The 16,374-nt window shown below is 38.9% G+C and overlaps 1 pseudogene; it reads right to left on the reverse strand.

Annotated features, from left to right (window-relative positions):
- LOC134364446 (structure-specific endonuclease subunit SLX4-like) overlaps positions 1-16,374 on the reverse strand; it is a 167,701-nt pseudogene that overhangs the window by 6,902 nt on the left and 144,425 nt on the right.

Below are 16,374 nucleotides of genomic sequence, written 5' to 3' on the forward strand. Positions count from 1 at the left end.
GTTGAACTACAAGTGATGAATACCTACTTGTTCTCTTTTTGAAAGTTCCTCAGGGGGTGAAAAATTAAACTGCTATAGATTGACTACTCTGTGTAGTATAACGTAAAGCCTTTTCCATTTGGTGTTAGAAGTCATGTAATGGTTTGCAGTAATATACATGCATAGGTATATATGATGTATAATTTGGATATTTTATATGTCTTCCTGCCTATATATTTCCCACAATCAGGAACAGAACTTAGTAATGGATTTGGTGGCCCATATGGTATTGCTCTCTCTTCCATTCTGTTTCCTACTCCTGAGGCTGACCATATGGCCCCTGGACGTCCAGGGCTGGTAATGAAACCATTCAGTGTGTGGTTCTTTGCTGGTTGTCCTGGGAAGCCAATACACCTACCCTAATTTTTTTTTTTATTTTCTGTCCATGCTTAAAACTCCACCATTATGTAGATAGTCATGTGGAATCTGGATTTGATGGCTTCAAGGAGTTATCATTTTTAAATGACCCATACCTGTCACCATACACTAAAGTCAACTCAAAATGGATTAAAGAATTAAATATACACCCTGAAACAATAAAACTTCTTAAAGAAAACATAAGAGAAATACTTCAGGAAGTAAGACTGGACACAGACTTCATGAATACGACCCCAAAAGCACGGGCAACCAAAGGAAAAATAAACAAATGGGATTATATCAAACTAAAAAGCTTCTGCACAGCAAAAGAAACAATTAACAGAGTTAAAAGACAACCAACAGAGTGGGAGAAAATATTGGCAAAATATACATCTGACAAAGGATTAATATCTAGAATATACAAGGAACTCAAACAACTTTACAAGAAAAAAACAAGCAACCCAATTAAAAAATGGGCAAAAGAGCTAAGTAGGCATTTCTCTAAGGAAGATATGCGAATGGCCAACAGACATATGAAAAAATGCTCAACATCACTCAGCATTCGGGAAATGAAAATCAAAACCACCCTGAGATAGTATCTCACCCCAGTTAGGATGGCTAATATCCAAAAGACTCTGAACGATAAATGCTGGCGAGGTTGCGGAGGAAAAGGAACTCTCATACATTGCTGGTGGGACTGCAAAATGGTGCAGCCTCTATGGAAAATGGTATGGAGGTTTCTCAAACAATTGCAGATAGATCTACCATATGACCCAGCTATCCCACTGCTGGGAATATACCCAGAGGAATGGAAATCATCAAGTCGAAGGTATACCTGTTCCCCAATGTTCATGGCGGCACTCTTTACAATAGCCAAGAGTTGGGACCAGCCCAAATGTCCATCATCAGATGAATGGATACGGAAAATGTGGTATATCTACACAATGGAATACTACTCAGCTATAAAAATGAATGAAATGCTGCCATTTGCAATGACATGGATGGACCTAGAGAGAATTATGTTAAGTGAAACAAGTCAGGCACAGAAAGAGAAATATCACATGTTCTCACTTATTTGTGGGAACTAAAAATAAATAAATAAATAAACAAAAAAAAATTGGGAGGGGGGAGAGAAGACATAACAATTACAATTCCTTGAAATTGATATGATAAGTGAACAGAAAGGACATTGTTGGGAGGGAGGGGGGAGAGGGAGGGGGGATGGAGGTTTCATTAATTGGCCACAATAATCAACCACATTATATATTGACAAAATAAAATAAAATATTAAAATATAAATAAATAAATAAATAGATAGATAGATAAAATAAAAATAAATGAGCTAAAAATCTAAGCTCTGTGAAATCCAACATTCCTGTTGGTTTTGTTCTTTGCTTTATTTCTAATGCCTGGTGCAAAATACAAATGGAGTTAATAGCAGGTGAATAAATTAGATGTTTCCAGGCATATGTAGTAAAAAGTGGATGTCTACAGGTGACTATTTTCAGCATGACAGCAGCCAAGAGCTGATCAATCAAGGAGTGTAAACTTTGCAGAGGAGAAAAGAGGCCAGAAGTCATTTCCCAGAGTCATAACTTCTTAGACTTGGAAGGACCTCCCATCCAATGAATGAACATTTTCAAATGCATCCTTCTGAAATGATCATTACCCTTCTCTGAGAGGAGACAGGGAACTGGGAATTTAATCGCAGTCTGACTGCTAATTTCTGGTATCCTTGGGCAGATATAGACCTCTCTTTCCACCTCTGTTAATTGAGAAGTTTAAACTAGATGATTCTTTCTAGCTCAAGGCTGTGCTGGCCACAAAGACCTCTGGAATGAAGTAGCAATCATGAAAAAGTAATACCAAATGAGACTTTTGCCTGGGGACAAAAGTTTTGTCTGGGGACTAGCCACACAGGCCTACTTCCAGATTAGTTTGCATTTCTAGGACACATAATTTTTGAGTGACAAAGTCTGATTTTTTGTTTTCAATAAATGAAATCAACTCAGGATCAAACATCATCTGTGTCTAGTCCACACAGTAGATAAAACAGATGCAGGTCAACAAAGGAGTCAAGACAGGACCAAAAAAAGAAAAAGAAAAAGAAATGCAAAGCCATCCCAGTTCACTTTCTTGTTCACGAAGAAAATGAAGACTAAAAGTGGAGTAAGAAAATCCCAGGAGCAGCCATCACTGTCTAGAAATACACACAGGGTTTTGAGTTGATTTGGCATTTGCTGCTGTTTTCCATATAATCACCACCCAAGTGGGGGTGTCTCTAAATAATGGAAATGCTGACTGACCCAAAATAGTAGAAATTCTAATAAAATCTGAGAACAAAATTCTCCCAGACAGGTTCTTCCTGTTAATCCCCCATAGTCATCCTTTTGTTTCTAGAAATGGCATTAAAGCCACCCAGTGAGGAAAGGAGAAAACTATACAGACTGCTGTTCATTGTGGGCACTTAAAACCTCACCACCAAATGTAGGTTTTGACTCTCTGCCCAGCACAGCTTTGAAAGTTTTGCCATGAAGTCCTAATTGCTAAGTAAATGTTCACTCAATATTTCTCCATAAAGGGGAGAAAGAGGAAAAAAAAAAGTGAGAGAAGAGAAAATGGGAAAAAGTGTATGTCATTTTGTTAGAGAAACTACATATTCCGGGTGCATCGTTTCACTGAAGATTATTACTCCTGTGTATAGAATTGATCATTATTTAACATATATATAAAATACTCTTGGTGTTTCTAGAACTTTCTGTAAAAAGTCATCCCCTTCCCACCCTGCAGCCTACCCTACACTATATAAATGAGATGCTTTTTTATTCAGTGGCATTTGCCAAAAAGCACGGCTTCCAAAATCCCCTGGACATTTTACAAACCATGGCTGCTTTACCTCTGATTAGAAATAAGTTTTGTTTCCAACCAGAAGTACTGATTATGGATCTGAGATTCTGCTGGGCTCATGGTGATCACAAGTGAATAGAATGTTTGGACCCTTCCCTGAAGAGTTGATGGTATCTCTCAGGAGGCAAAGCTAACTAATGGGTACCTTGGAACCAAACTTTACATACAATAAAAAAACACATAAAATAAGTTTTATACTCATGATGGATTTAGCATCATAAAGTAGCATGATAGACAGTTCACTTAAAATCTAAATGTTTTCTCTAGATGATGTGTTTTAAATACCACGTGTTACTTTCACTTATACCAGGGTTTCACAATGTCATCACTATTAACATTTGCACATGATAATTCTTTGTTGTGGAGGCTGCCCCGTGCATCACAGACTGTTTAACAGCATACATGGCCTCTACCCACTAGATGCTAGTAGCACCCTTGCCCCAATAGTGACAACCAAATATATCTTCAGATATCCCCAAGTGTCCCCTGAGACGGAAAGAAACTCACCCTAGTAGAGAATCATTGATTGTGGAGTGTTTATAAAGAAAGTGTGGTTTATTTATTTATTTATTTGTTTATTTTTGCCCCCTGTAGAGGATGGGAGAATCCAAGTGACAATGGTCCGCCTAAGGTTGTCACCTCTATATGAAAATGAAATCATATGCGACCAACTCAAGCGGGAAGTGAGAGGAAGATAGGATGGGAACTAGACGTACCCACATTCTATCACTTTCTAAATGTATTAGTTTGGGCAAGTTATTTAATCCCTCTAAACTCCTGTTTCTTCATCTGCAAAATATAGATATTAATAATAGAAATTAGCTTCTAAGATTGCTGTATGTAAAATACTTAGCAAACACCTAATACTATGTAAGCACTTTGCAAAAACTAACATAAGCACTTTGCAAATGCTAACTGTTACTATTGTGACTTTCCTTAATCCAGATAGCTACCCTATGCCTGCACTGCATGTTGTGCTCAGGAGTTTGGAGAAATGTTTTAGCATGACTTACTCTATATAGGTTTGTTTCTATGGGAGTAAGCATTTTAACTTCTCCATTCATTCTGTTGCAAAGAATGACTTCCAGACTAGTCACAAATGTTTGTTGATCCAAAAGATTGAAAGCGTAGAGAACTATCACGTGACCTCCTAAGAGGACTTTTCTAGTGCAAGTAGTGACAGCATCAGCATCTGCGGGCCTTGTAGGCAGCCCCAGGATCTGCTCTACTGTATCACTAGTGTGACAGAGGAAGGGCAGGGGAGGCAGCGATTTCCCTGGGTGGCCCCAAAGATGGGTAGTTCCCAAGTCAAGTGATTGGTAGATTGTAATGACTTGAGGAATCACCTTGCAACAATTGCTGGTGGGTTCTTTGCACCAGCAAGAAAGTGAAAGTTGTGATAACTACTGAGTTGGTGAAAGTCCTATTCTTATTCAGAAACTCTGTAAACTCTGTAAAAGAAAGACTGGGTCAGAAAGCAAACTGCAGCTGAGAGATGCACAGAAGCAAACAAGTAGCTCTAGAGACCCCGGTCAAGAGCATGGGGAGAAAGACCCCCATTCATCTGTGACTTAACTCTTGAACCTTCCTGAAATGTAGGAAACAGCAGTTCATGTAAATTCTATAAATAGTTGCATAAGTCAAAGTTTCTTTTCAGATGAGGAAAAAAATGAAAACATTCTCTGGAGAAAACATGATCTTTTCTCCATGTTTTAGTTGTCAGTTTTGACAAGAATGATACAAGCTAATTAAATTTCTGTTAATTTATTTTGTCTGATTCAGTGACTGCCTGTCACACAAATCCCTCAATAAGTAAGATTTCTCTCTGCTATAAACTTTCTAGTCTTTCTCTGAAATGCTATTAGGTAAACGCACGAAAAGTGGACCTGTTTTACTCAAATAAACACTAAAAGCACTTAAACTCAATCCACTCTCAATACTTCAACTCCTCATGTCTGCTTTGGAGAGGAACTCTTTCCAGCTTATAAATCTCCAATTGGGACCGTTACCTTTTAAAAAATAAAAGCTTTTATGTAAGTAGAACACAAAGATGAAGTTAAGGATTGGTGGTAGATGAAACAGGAATATGCTGCGGTCCTATTTGCCTTGAAATTTCCAAGGAATTCTCTCATGTCATTTCCCTTTGTAATAAAATTTGACAGTGACACTGTATAATCACTTCAATCCTCATTAGCTAGAGTGATCGAAGTCTTTATCTCCTTGTCAAGAGTGATATGAGAAAGCCACATTATCACACATGAACAGAGCTTGATGTTTGAATAGGTATCAACATATTCGACAATGGTGGTGATCTAATCAAACTTTCTTTTCTGTACCATTTTCTCTAAAGGCTCAATCCTTCCTCATCTTTAAGACTTAGCCCAAACATCACATCCACTGCAAATCCTGCCCTGACTTCCTGCACCCCACTCCTACTGTAATGGACACCCTACAAGCACATATTTTGCTTAACTTCTACTCTGCTTGGTAATGTCTTGTTTGCCTGACTGTTAGCTTGTTACAGTACCTTGAAAGCATGTCTTCAAATCCCTCACTGAGAGAATACAGACAAAAAAAGAAATAGAGCAGAGAGGAGATTGGTAGGAAGAAAGAGGGGAGGCAGAGAAAGGGCCTTTTTCATAATTTAGCTACTGGTCTATCCTTTAAACAAGAGCAAATCTCACATTGACATTTTCTTGGCTTCCTGCTGTTTATACATTACTCTGTCTGCATTCATTATCATTATACAAAAGGTTCATGTGTCATCAGTATGTATTCATTAGGCCTTATTCAGATTTGACAATATTCAGAATCCATCTGCAGACTCTTCACAAATTTTTATTGGGTTTGGTAGTTGTTGCTGCTCTTTTACATATCCAAAGCAGGAAATCATTCATTATACTTATGCTGAGATGATAACGTTAGCAGTGATAATTAATGCATTAAACTCTTGTTTGTCCCAAACACTTTGCCAGTACGAGCTCACTTAAGCCTCAGAACAACCCTGTGGGATAGGTACTGTAATCATTCCCATTTTAGAGATGAGGAGACTGAGGCAAAAATATCTAAAATAAATTGCCCATGGTCACATAATTAATAAGTGGCAGAGCCCAGACTTAAACCAGATAACAGAACCCATGTTCTGAATGGCCTAGCGACCAATCACATGACTTGTAGAAGTCATTTCAGTAGAGCCACTCAATAAGTACTTTATTTCTTGACATTTGATAAGTAATTTTTGTAATTTATGGTTATGATTTAAAATACAGTGTCAATAAGTGATCATTTTAAGCTCTCCTCTTTCTGTGTTCCTACAGTAGATATATTATTCTGTTCTGCCTGACAAGTTTGGGGGGACATCTGTGTCTCTTTTCTAGACTCTAAGCCTTATGGGAATTTATCCATCATCATGTCTTTTACAATTGTTTTTGCTGAACAAAATAAAATTATTTATGATAAGTAAAAACACTCCTTTTTCCCCAATGCCCATCATAAAAATGATTATTAGTTGATACATGCATTTTTCTGATTTATATCCCATATTCAAAGATACAATATTAACTTTAACTTTTATCATTATTATAGACCTTATAGACCTCTTTTTAAAGGGTAGTGGGGGGGAAGAAGACACAACAATCACAACAATTCCTTGACCTTGTTAAGACAAGTAAACAGATGTAGTGGGGGGTAGGGGAGAGGGAAGGGGAAAGGGGAACAGATAAAGGGACACGACAATCAACTACAATGCATATTGAGAAGTTAAAATAAAAATAAATAAATAAATAAATCCTATATGGGGAAGAAAACTTTGTGATGAACTTTCTTAGTCTTTGGAAATGCCTTTAGAAAAACTAGATTGAGAATTTTAATCAAGAGAGGCAAGCAGAGACCATGATGCAGAGACTACCAACTCAGTTCTTCAGAAATAGTTAAGAATTTTCTTCATTTGGAATTAGTCATTTTGTAGGAACTTCACATTCAAAGGACCTTTTAATACTAGCAAAGGAGTTTTGTTATGTTGTCTTGCATAATGTGGTCAATTCTGCATAAAGGCATCCACATTTTTTAATTCTTCTTGGCAGCAGAGCACTCAAGTACGTGACTTTACACTCATAGACACTTTGGCACCTTAGCTATTTCCTCCCCCCCACCTTCCCCCCACTTCTTTTCTCCCTTCTCTTTAGCTGAAATCACTCATAGAACATGCTGCACTTTCCCTCAACTCAAACTGAATATCCAGGGGCAAGAAATTAAAGAGCAGTCCATGACCAGAGAGATGGTGTCAAAGATTGGCTGAGTCACCCTGTGATATTAATTGATTTACTAATGCTCCAGCAAGCTCAGTCTCAATCAGTTCTGTTAGTATCAAGTGAAAGCCATGACAACTAGGTGATGCACTCTTTAACTAAATTCCTTTTATTTTATATCACTTTAAATCTGGAGTTGTTAGTAGATATTCGCCAGCCCTAGACTGGTATTCCCAAGGGTTTTGCAAGAGATAAAAATCTACTATGTAGATAATCATCAAATAAGCATGCCCAGCTTCTAAAATCCTATTTGGATTACTGCATAGCTTCCATATGACCCACAAACAGCACTGGGGAAGAGAACATACAGGCACATGGTGGTGGCCAGCAAACTACATTACTACCTGATACTTGGGAAGAGGAGTGTGATGTCTGTACCTCTCCAGAAAGTCAGCTGTCTGCTCCCTACTTACAAAGAGGGTCCGGCCCATTACTTTATGACATAAACTTGAGAAGAACATAAATGTTAATAGCTCTCCCTATAACCCACCTCCTTTCCAGGAGCAGAAAGTATGCAGGGGAAAGAGGGGGCTCAGGAGGTGAGCTCTGAAATATGAGGAAGCTCTGGGTAGGGTTTAGAATGAAGGTCTCCCTGATTTAAGTCACTGGGTTATCCAAATTTGGGGAAAATGAATATTACATAACATTTATAATCTTCATTTCCTTTTTGACCTCAAATGTACCAGAGTGCTCTTACTAAACCTGCCCAGGGAGAAGTTAATGTCCATTCCAGACCAGAAAGACCAGGGCTTTCGCATGTCTTACTTTAAAGCTAGTAATATGGTAGCTTCACCCAACCAGGCAGTGATTTCTGCAGTTTGATGGGAGAGAAAAAAAAAATGGCCCAGTCTCCTTGGGGAGGATGCAGGGATGAGTTCCCAACTGGGACATAATGGATCATATCCCAGGTTCACAGTCTCCTAATCCCCCCCCCCACCCCAATGGCTTTAAATGTTCAGTAAATTAGGCTCCAATGCGATTAGTCACTTCATAAGTGGCCTTTTTGGGGGAAATTTGCCAGGACAACTGTTGAGTGATGTCTCAATTTATGGCCCAAGGGGGACGAGGCATCTCTGGTAATGCCATTAAGCAGAGAAAGACGAATGTAAATGTACCGTTTTCTCCTTTCGGTGGTAACTTTAAAATGTTTTTAAGTGTTTCTGGCCCCGTCCTCATGGCATTACCGCTGCCCATAGAAGAAGAGATGGGGGCTCCAGAGGAAAAGAAGAAAACACTTAAATGGGGCTCCTCAGATTTCTCCACTTTTACTGCACAAGATGCTTTTTTTCCCTCCCTCTTGCACAGAAAAAAATAATAATAATAACGTTCTGCTCTTAAAACTTGGATTCTCCAGTAAGGGCTATTAAAGATTTAATAAAGATCAAATAAAATTCAGACAGGGATTAATAGGAGTGGCTATTAATAGCCCATGATGACAACTGATAAAGCCACCTTTCCTCTGTCCTTCCTTTTCCTTGCTGGTGGCAACGAGCTGCAGTCTACCAGGAGCTCAAGGGCACAGATCGGAGAGGGTTGGTTAGCTTTCAGGCAAGATGAAATTGTTAAAAAAACTTTTAACCTGTGCCTGTTTTAACCCCTTTCCTTTCATGCGGCCTCTTTCATTCCTCACTGGTGAGATGGAAATCCACAGGGCCTGAGGTGAGCTCTAAAAATACACACCGCCTGCTCATTCAACGAACGACATCCTAAAGGTTATGGATTTTGTCACGGGCAAAAACAAACTCCTCATTTCCTCACAGGGTAAAAAATTTTTTTAAAAAAAGAAAAAAAGAAAGAAAATTTGCCAAAGCATCCCCAGATTAATTGGAAGAGAGCACCGGCTTCCTCGGACACCGCCCTGTCTAGACGTAAAATCCCATAGTTCCTCTAGTCACTTTCCAGCCTGTCTTAGGGAGCACATAAATCACTTGCTCCCTAGGGAGGCGGTTTTCGCCTTGGGGATGGATGGGCTTTGGTTCGTGGGGTTCACAGCACCTCAGCTCCACTAGGAACGGGTGGGGTCTTTTTCTTCCTCTGTCCCCTACATCAGGCTGGCTTCTCTTCCCCCAGTGAAAGCTCAGCAGGCCTGCCACTGTATCCTGCCACATGCGATACAGCAACGTGCAGAACAATGGGTATAAACAGCCGTATGTGCAAGATATGGATGTAAAGCATTGTCAGTCCTGTTTAATAATAATTATTATTATATATTATTTTATTTTAAAAATGCATCAAGTAACACCTCCTCCCCATTTTTTAATATAGACGTAAAGAGAGAGTGGGGATGAATTTTTTTTTCTTTTGTGGGAAGTTTTAGAAAAACTTGTGTTAATAATACGGCCCTATATGATGGTCCAGAGCAGCTTTATATCTGTGAACCAGGTGCGTACCTATCTGCAGTGATTTAAAGCAGATATATTAAAAAATAAAAATAAAATAAATAAAATAATGTGCTGACTTGCCTAGTTCAAGAAGATCTGCTTTATTTTATTGGGTGTATTTGTGTGTATGTTGGGAGGAAGGTTATGGAAAATTCACAATTGCTGTATCTAGCACTGATATACTTACATTCTTTATAAATAAACAATTGTTAATGTTGAACTCAGTTCATTATCTCACCATTAACGAAACATTTCTGATTATGACCTTCAGAAGTTTCCTTTTTAGAATCAGTTTCTAGCAACAGACTCAGGACACATGCAATAAAGACTGTAGAAATTGGCAATTGGCAAGGAGGACCCAGAGTTTGGTGCATGCCCTGGAAGCTTACCTGGCTGGAAGGAGGCAGGAAACCAGCATCTGATACTGGCCCTGATGAAGGGATTCTGTGAGGGCAAGAAAGATATGCTATAAATAAACTTCACACATCAATTAGCTCAGATTCTGTTTTCTGTTATCCAGATCTTGTTCTTTCTAGATTATGTAAAAATTTTGAGATATTTCTCATTTGATCTTCACATCCTATGAGATGGGTAGGGCAGATCTTATCCCCATTTAAACCAAGGAAACTGATGTAGAGTGACTGGCCCAAAGTCACCCAGCCTATAAGTCATGGAGCTGGTGTACAGACCTAAGGTTCTGGACTCTTTAAGACTAGTGCCTTTTTCAACAATCTGTTTTTAGAGCCTACCAGTTGCTAGTGTCCAAGCTGTCCGAAATAGTCAAAAAAGAACTGAAATTGTTCACTCAGAGTCCTAGATCCCCTTGGTGATCCATTCATGAGCTTCTCAAGGGGCTCATGACTCTTCTCCAAAATGTCACATGAAATTATGTGGCATGAGCACACCTGCATTCATCTGTGAGATAAGTCTGTAGCTTTCACCAAACACGTGGGAATTCCAATGATATTTAAGAACAAATGTGGGAGGTTTCCACTTCTCTGAAGCCCTGTCATTTTTCCATCAAAGAGTCCCTAAAGAGGACCTCTGTGACCAGAAAAAAGCAGTGAAGAATTTGTCTTTGTTGTTTATCTACCTCTAAACAACCTTGGCCACACCTTGGGAACTAAGAACCCACGCCGGAGCCCCCCGTCCTTCCCCAGTGGAAGAAGGCATCCATAAAGAGAGAAGGGGGAAGTTGCCTTTGATTCTTGCCATGCTACACAGTCTGCAGCAAGATGTTTTTCTCACTTGAATATTGAGTTCTTGGATAAAATGTGAATTGGACTTTATGAGGATTTCAGAGTTTGAGACAGGTTGGGCATGGGTAGGGAGGTGAACTGAGGCAGTGGGCAAAGAGATCGCTCATCGACAGGATGTGGCCAGATGTTTATCTTTCAACCACCAAGGGCACAGATTGGCTAGGTCTGGCGGGGGCTGGCGAGTTGCATTTTTCCCCTCATGCTTCTGCCAAACCACCTAAATCCTGACATGTAGAACATTTGCTGCCCTAGCATGGGGCCTCCCTGGAGAGCAGCAGCTGGGCAGGAATGCTTCCTCTCCTGGCTCAGGCTGTCCAGACATGGTCCATCAGGGCCCTGTTGTGTCTGTCAGACTCTTTTCCATCCTCAGTCACCAGGGTACAAAGTCACAAATGAAAATATCCCGGTAGCTCTTTGGTTTTCCTGTGACCCTGCAGTCCAGGAAAAAGAATGTCTACCACGAAATGACTCTGTGTTTGAGATGCAATGCAGTCTAGTGTGAAAACTGTGGCGCTGCAAATTTGGAGCCTTCTCTCTAAAATCAGGCTCAACCACCAGTTCTTTGACCTTGGGCAAATAATATAAACTAGTAATTAAAGGACAGCCTAACTGAGACAGTTGCCTGACCTTACGAAACTTCATATATAAAGAGAAAACAGGGAGACTGAGTTCTTAAGAAAGTAGAAAACCAATAGTCAATATGTGCTTAGCTCTGGCAAATATACAGGATGTTCTAGTATGTTTTTTGTGTGTTGACCTTGCCCCTGGCTTCACTCTATCTTCCCAAGCTCCATATTCCCTTTTCCTCCATTTTCAACATGATTCTATTTCTTTGATATTGCTACATTGTGTATATATTTTTGAAGCTATCTTAAATCATTTTTTATTCAGTGGCTATGCTCACTGAAATCTCAACCAAATATCTTCTTTCTCTAAATATTTGTCACCTGATTCAAGGCTTCTGCTGCACCCCAAATCCTGCCATTCTCCTGCATGACAAGAACAGCACTTTTAATATTCTGGCTTCTCACATACTTGACCTTTTTATCCCTATGGACTTTCAACTCTATTCCACTCCATACCACAACTTCAGGAATTTTTTTATCTCTGGAATTGAAAATTCAGGCAGATCCCCTACATCCGTTAAGCCTCTGTATATTGCAGGTAGCAAAAGATGATTCAAGCTGGTTTAAACTGTAAAGGGATTTATTGGCTTATGAAATAAGAAAGCCCACAAGGAGGAGAGACTTTAGAGCTGGATTGATGCAGGGATTTGATAATAGTCTTCTTGGTCTCAGTTTCTTTTCAAATCCACCTCTGCACCTTCCACAGTGGCATCCTCAGGTGGCAAGTCACATATTTTCCTGGGATTCACACTGTTTTGCTACACTGTGGAGGAGGGAAGAGGAAGACCTTTCCAAGAAACTTCCAGAAAAGGTCTTCTCTATTGTCACTGATGCAATCTGGGTCACATTTTTACCCCAAAACTAGGAATGTTGGTTCATAATTGGATTACTATATGTCGATTAGCAGAAGGCTAAGTAAGACATGTACTGTATCTAAACCCCTAGATCCAGGAGCAGAATGACCTCCACCTATCGTGGGCACAAGAAAAGCTGAGGTGGTTAAAAAGAGGAAGGGAACAGATGCTGGGCAGGTAACAACACCTGCGCATCACTTTCTGAATGCAGTCTCTAGTCCTTCTACCTCTCTCATTAATTAATTCTAATGTACTAGTTTTTTGTCTTCATCAGGATCTCTAGCCTAAAGCTGTTCAATATGGTACCCACTAGCCAATTGTGCTTTTTTAGATTTAAATTAATTAAAAATAAATAGAATTTAAAATTCTGTTTCTCAGTCTCACTCGCCACATTTCACGTGCTTAATAGCCACATGTTGCTACTAGCCACCGTATCGAACAACACAGATCTGCAACATTTCTACCATTAAAAAAAGTTCCATCAGACAGTACTGCTCTTCTACCCATCTACTCACCCAAGCCAGGAACCCAGGCACTACCTTGCTATCCTGTCACAAAAGTCTAGCCATTTTACCATTGGAAGAGCTCCCGAATGTTCTCAAATATGCTCAGTCTTTGCCCCCAATCACGTTCCAATCATCTCTAACCCAGATTACTGTATCAACCTTCTAAATGGTATCTTGAGCTTGCTCTTTTTCCAATCCATTTTCCAAAATGCAGCCAGAATGACTTTGTTAAATAACTTTCTCCTAAGTAAAGTCATTTGTCCACTACTTTAGGATAAACTCTGAGATGGAAAACGACTTACACTGCTGTTCATTATATGACAGTTCTCAGTTTTGTAACCCCTATTTTCCCCCACTTTTCACATATCCTATTTAGTTAGGGGAAGAAGTGATATCCAGGAGCTAGGAGTGTGGATTCTGGTACCCAGGACTTAGGTGCAAATCCTGGTTTTCTTTTTATTGATTTCTTCTTCTGTAAAATGTAGGTATTAATAGTATCTATCCCAGAAATTTCATTTGAAGATGAACTGAAGTACTGATAAAATGCCTGGCATATATCAGGCGTTTGATAAACATTTTTCAAATGAAGGAATGAACTATCATTTTTTTTAAAAAATGCAGTATCCTAATAACAACATCGTATATGTTAGATCTTTTGTGCATTGAATGTAATGAAGCATAACATTAATATATGAAACAAACATATATTGTCCATGTTTTAAAAAAGAGGTACATTTAGGTCACAAGACATTTCTTTCCCATATGAGACCAATACTATCTATCGAAGAGCACACAAAAAGTCCATTTAATTATTAAAGCTGAGGTAAATGTAATGTAATACTAATAAGATTGTGAACAAAACATAATTCCTCTATGGTGCTTTCTTCTTAGTGGGGAAAGAAGACAGAAAGAAAATGTGCAAATACAGATGTGATAAATGTCAGGAAATAATAAGTGCTATGAAAAATAGTTTAAGAAACAAATTAAAGAGACAAAGAGTAGCGGGTGACCAGAGTGCTGCTATAGACATGAGGTTAAGGAAAGCTTGAGAAAGTGACAACTGAATGGGACTGAAGGGAGAAAGGGAGGGAGCCCCGCTAATATAAGGAAGCCAAACATTCCAGGAAAAAGGCACAGCGTGTGCACAGCCCACAGCTGAATGGACTTGGTTTAGGCAAAGAACTTTAAGGAAATCCACGCAGCTGTGAAACACGTAGGGGAACTGTGAAAATTGTAGTCAGAAGTCTGAGTATATAGGACCTAGCAAGTTGTGGTAAAGACTTTGGGTATTATTCTATTCCAGTAGAAAGCTATAGAGCTCTACAACCATGCATGGGGAAAAAATATTAACTGTCAACTCTTGTTTTCTGTTGCTTTCATTACTTGTCAGCCAACTTTTAGCTCTAACAGATACACGACAGTAAAACAATTTCAGATGAATTTTCTGATTGCTTCTGTGACTATTTAAATCAGTTTATACGTGAAGAAGCAAAGTCTACATATAATTGGCTACCATATAATGTGGATTCCAAATCAATTTCACCTGGGAGAATGCTCAGACCATAGCATTGCAATCACACATTACCAGCCAGCTTCCCCTAAAATTGTATTTTCTACAGGGAGTAACGTTGATGACTGAATTTGTCATAACATAATTTCCCAAATAAAAATCACAATGGTTTCATGAGGTGGTAAAAGGAATGGAGAAATTCTCATTTTTCTTACAAATCTTACTTTTTGTTCAGAATCCTTATTTCATTACTTAACATCACGTTTTCTTCCTTGAACATATGGGTGTTAATGAGAAGAATATATAAAGATATTTTAAAAAGGCAAATAAAATTTAGCATACAATTGTAAATGTCAATTTCAGGATTTCTCTTGTAAACAAAAAATCAAAAGTCACAATGACCAGTGGTGTTTTAAATCTGGATTTTTAGTATATCTCTCTTGCTTCTGATCAGTGAGGAAATAGCTGCCTTTGAATAAGATTAAAAGAAAATAACGGTGACATTACCTGATGATGATAATGATGATGATGATGATGATTTTGTAACCAACTTTAGAAAACTGCACAGCTCTGCCCTTTCTTCCATCCACATCACATTCCTGGTGCCCTGTGGAAAAACACTGGCTATCAAGGTAGAGAGACTTAAAATAAAAGAAGAGAATCCCAAGAATCCCAAGTTACTGATTGAATGGCCTATTGACTTGCAAGGATTATATTATGTTTTCAAAGGGTTGTTTTGTACTCTGAGAAAAAAAGATCGCATACTAGTTTTCATGTCAGTTGCAGGGACTTAATTGGTTTGAAGCAAAGCATATCATTTATAAAGACACATTGAAAGAATCGTAAAGCCAACCCCCTTAAAAGTCAGGCTGTAACTGGTACCCAGCCAACTTGGCCTTTCCCTGGCCTCTAAAAAAAGAAAGAAGACTGTACTTGTAAATGTTTTCATGTATAATATTTACATTTAGATCAGAAAGGAACAAATGGGCAACTTGGCCCCAAATGTGTACAACATGTGGGCAGATGTCAGCTTATGGGGTCACTTGAATGGCATTTTATGGCCGAGGACACACGATGCAGCTTGTTTCAGTCCGTTTGAGCAGCATGTCAGTTCCATCACTCTTTGCTCTTGGGCATATGGTGGGACGTCATTAACCCGGGAGACCGACAGAACCATGAAAGTGGAACCATATGTGTAGTAGCAAGAAAAAAATTTATTTCCCTCTCTATTCTATTGCAAGTATAAATGTGGAATCTCTGCCGATGACTCTTTTATATATTAAATATTATGCTAACACACTGATACCTGTACTTTAATTAATATAGTATTTGAGTACTCAGACTTAGCACTGGTCAGGGATGGACCTCCTAAGTTTGAACCAGGGAACTCAGAGATGAAATATTGGGGCAGATGGACCAAAAAGCTCCAGGTGCATCTTTCATCAGCATGTTTAACTAATGCACAGCAAGGAAGGCAGAGCTCTTGGTCTGTCATCACAGGGGTCATATTGACCAGGACCTTTGATATTTGACACCATCTGGAGACACTCCTAGCTACTATTAAACAGGGCTATTTAATAAGTAGAGTTTGCATATGCTCGTTGAACTTTACAAGTTATTCTTTTGCC

The sequence above is a fragment of the Cynocephalus volans genome, chromosome 16 (assembly GCF_027409185.1).
Source record: "Cynocephalus volans isolate mCynVol1 chromosome 16, mCynVol1.pri, whole genome shotgun sequence".
Lineage (NCBI taxonomy): Eukaryota > Metazoa > Chordata > Mammalia > Dermoptera > Cynocephalidae > Cynocephalus > Cynocephalus volans.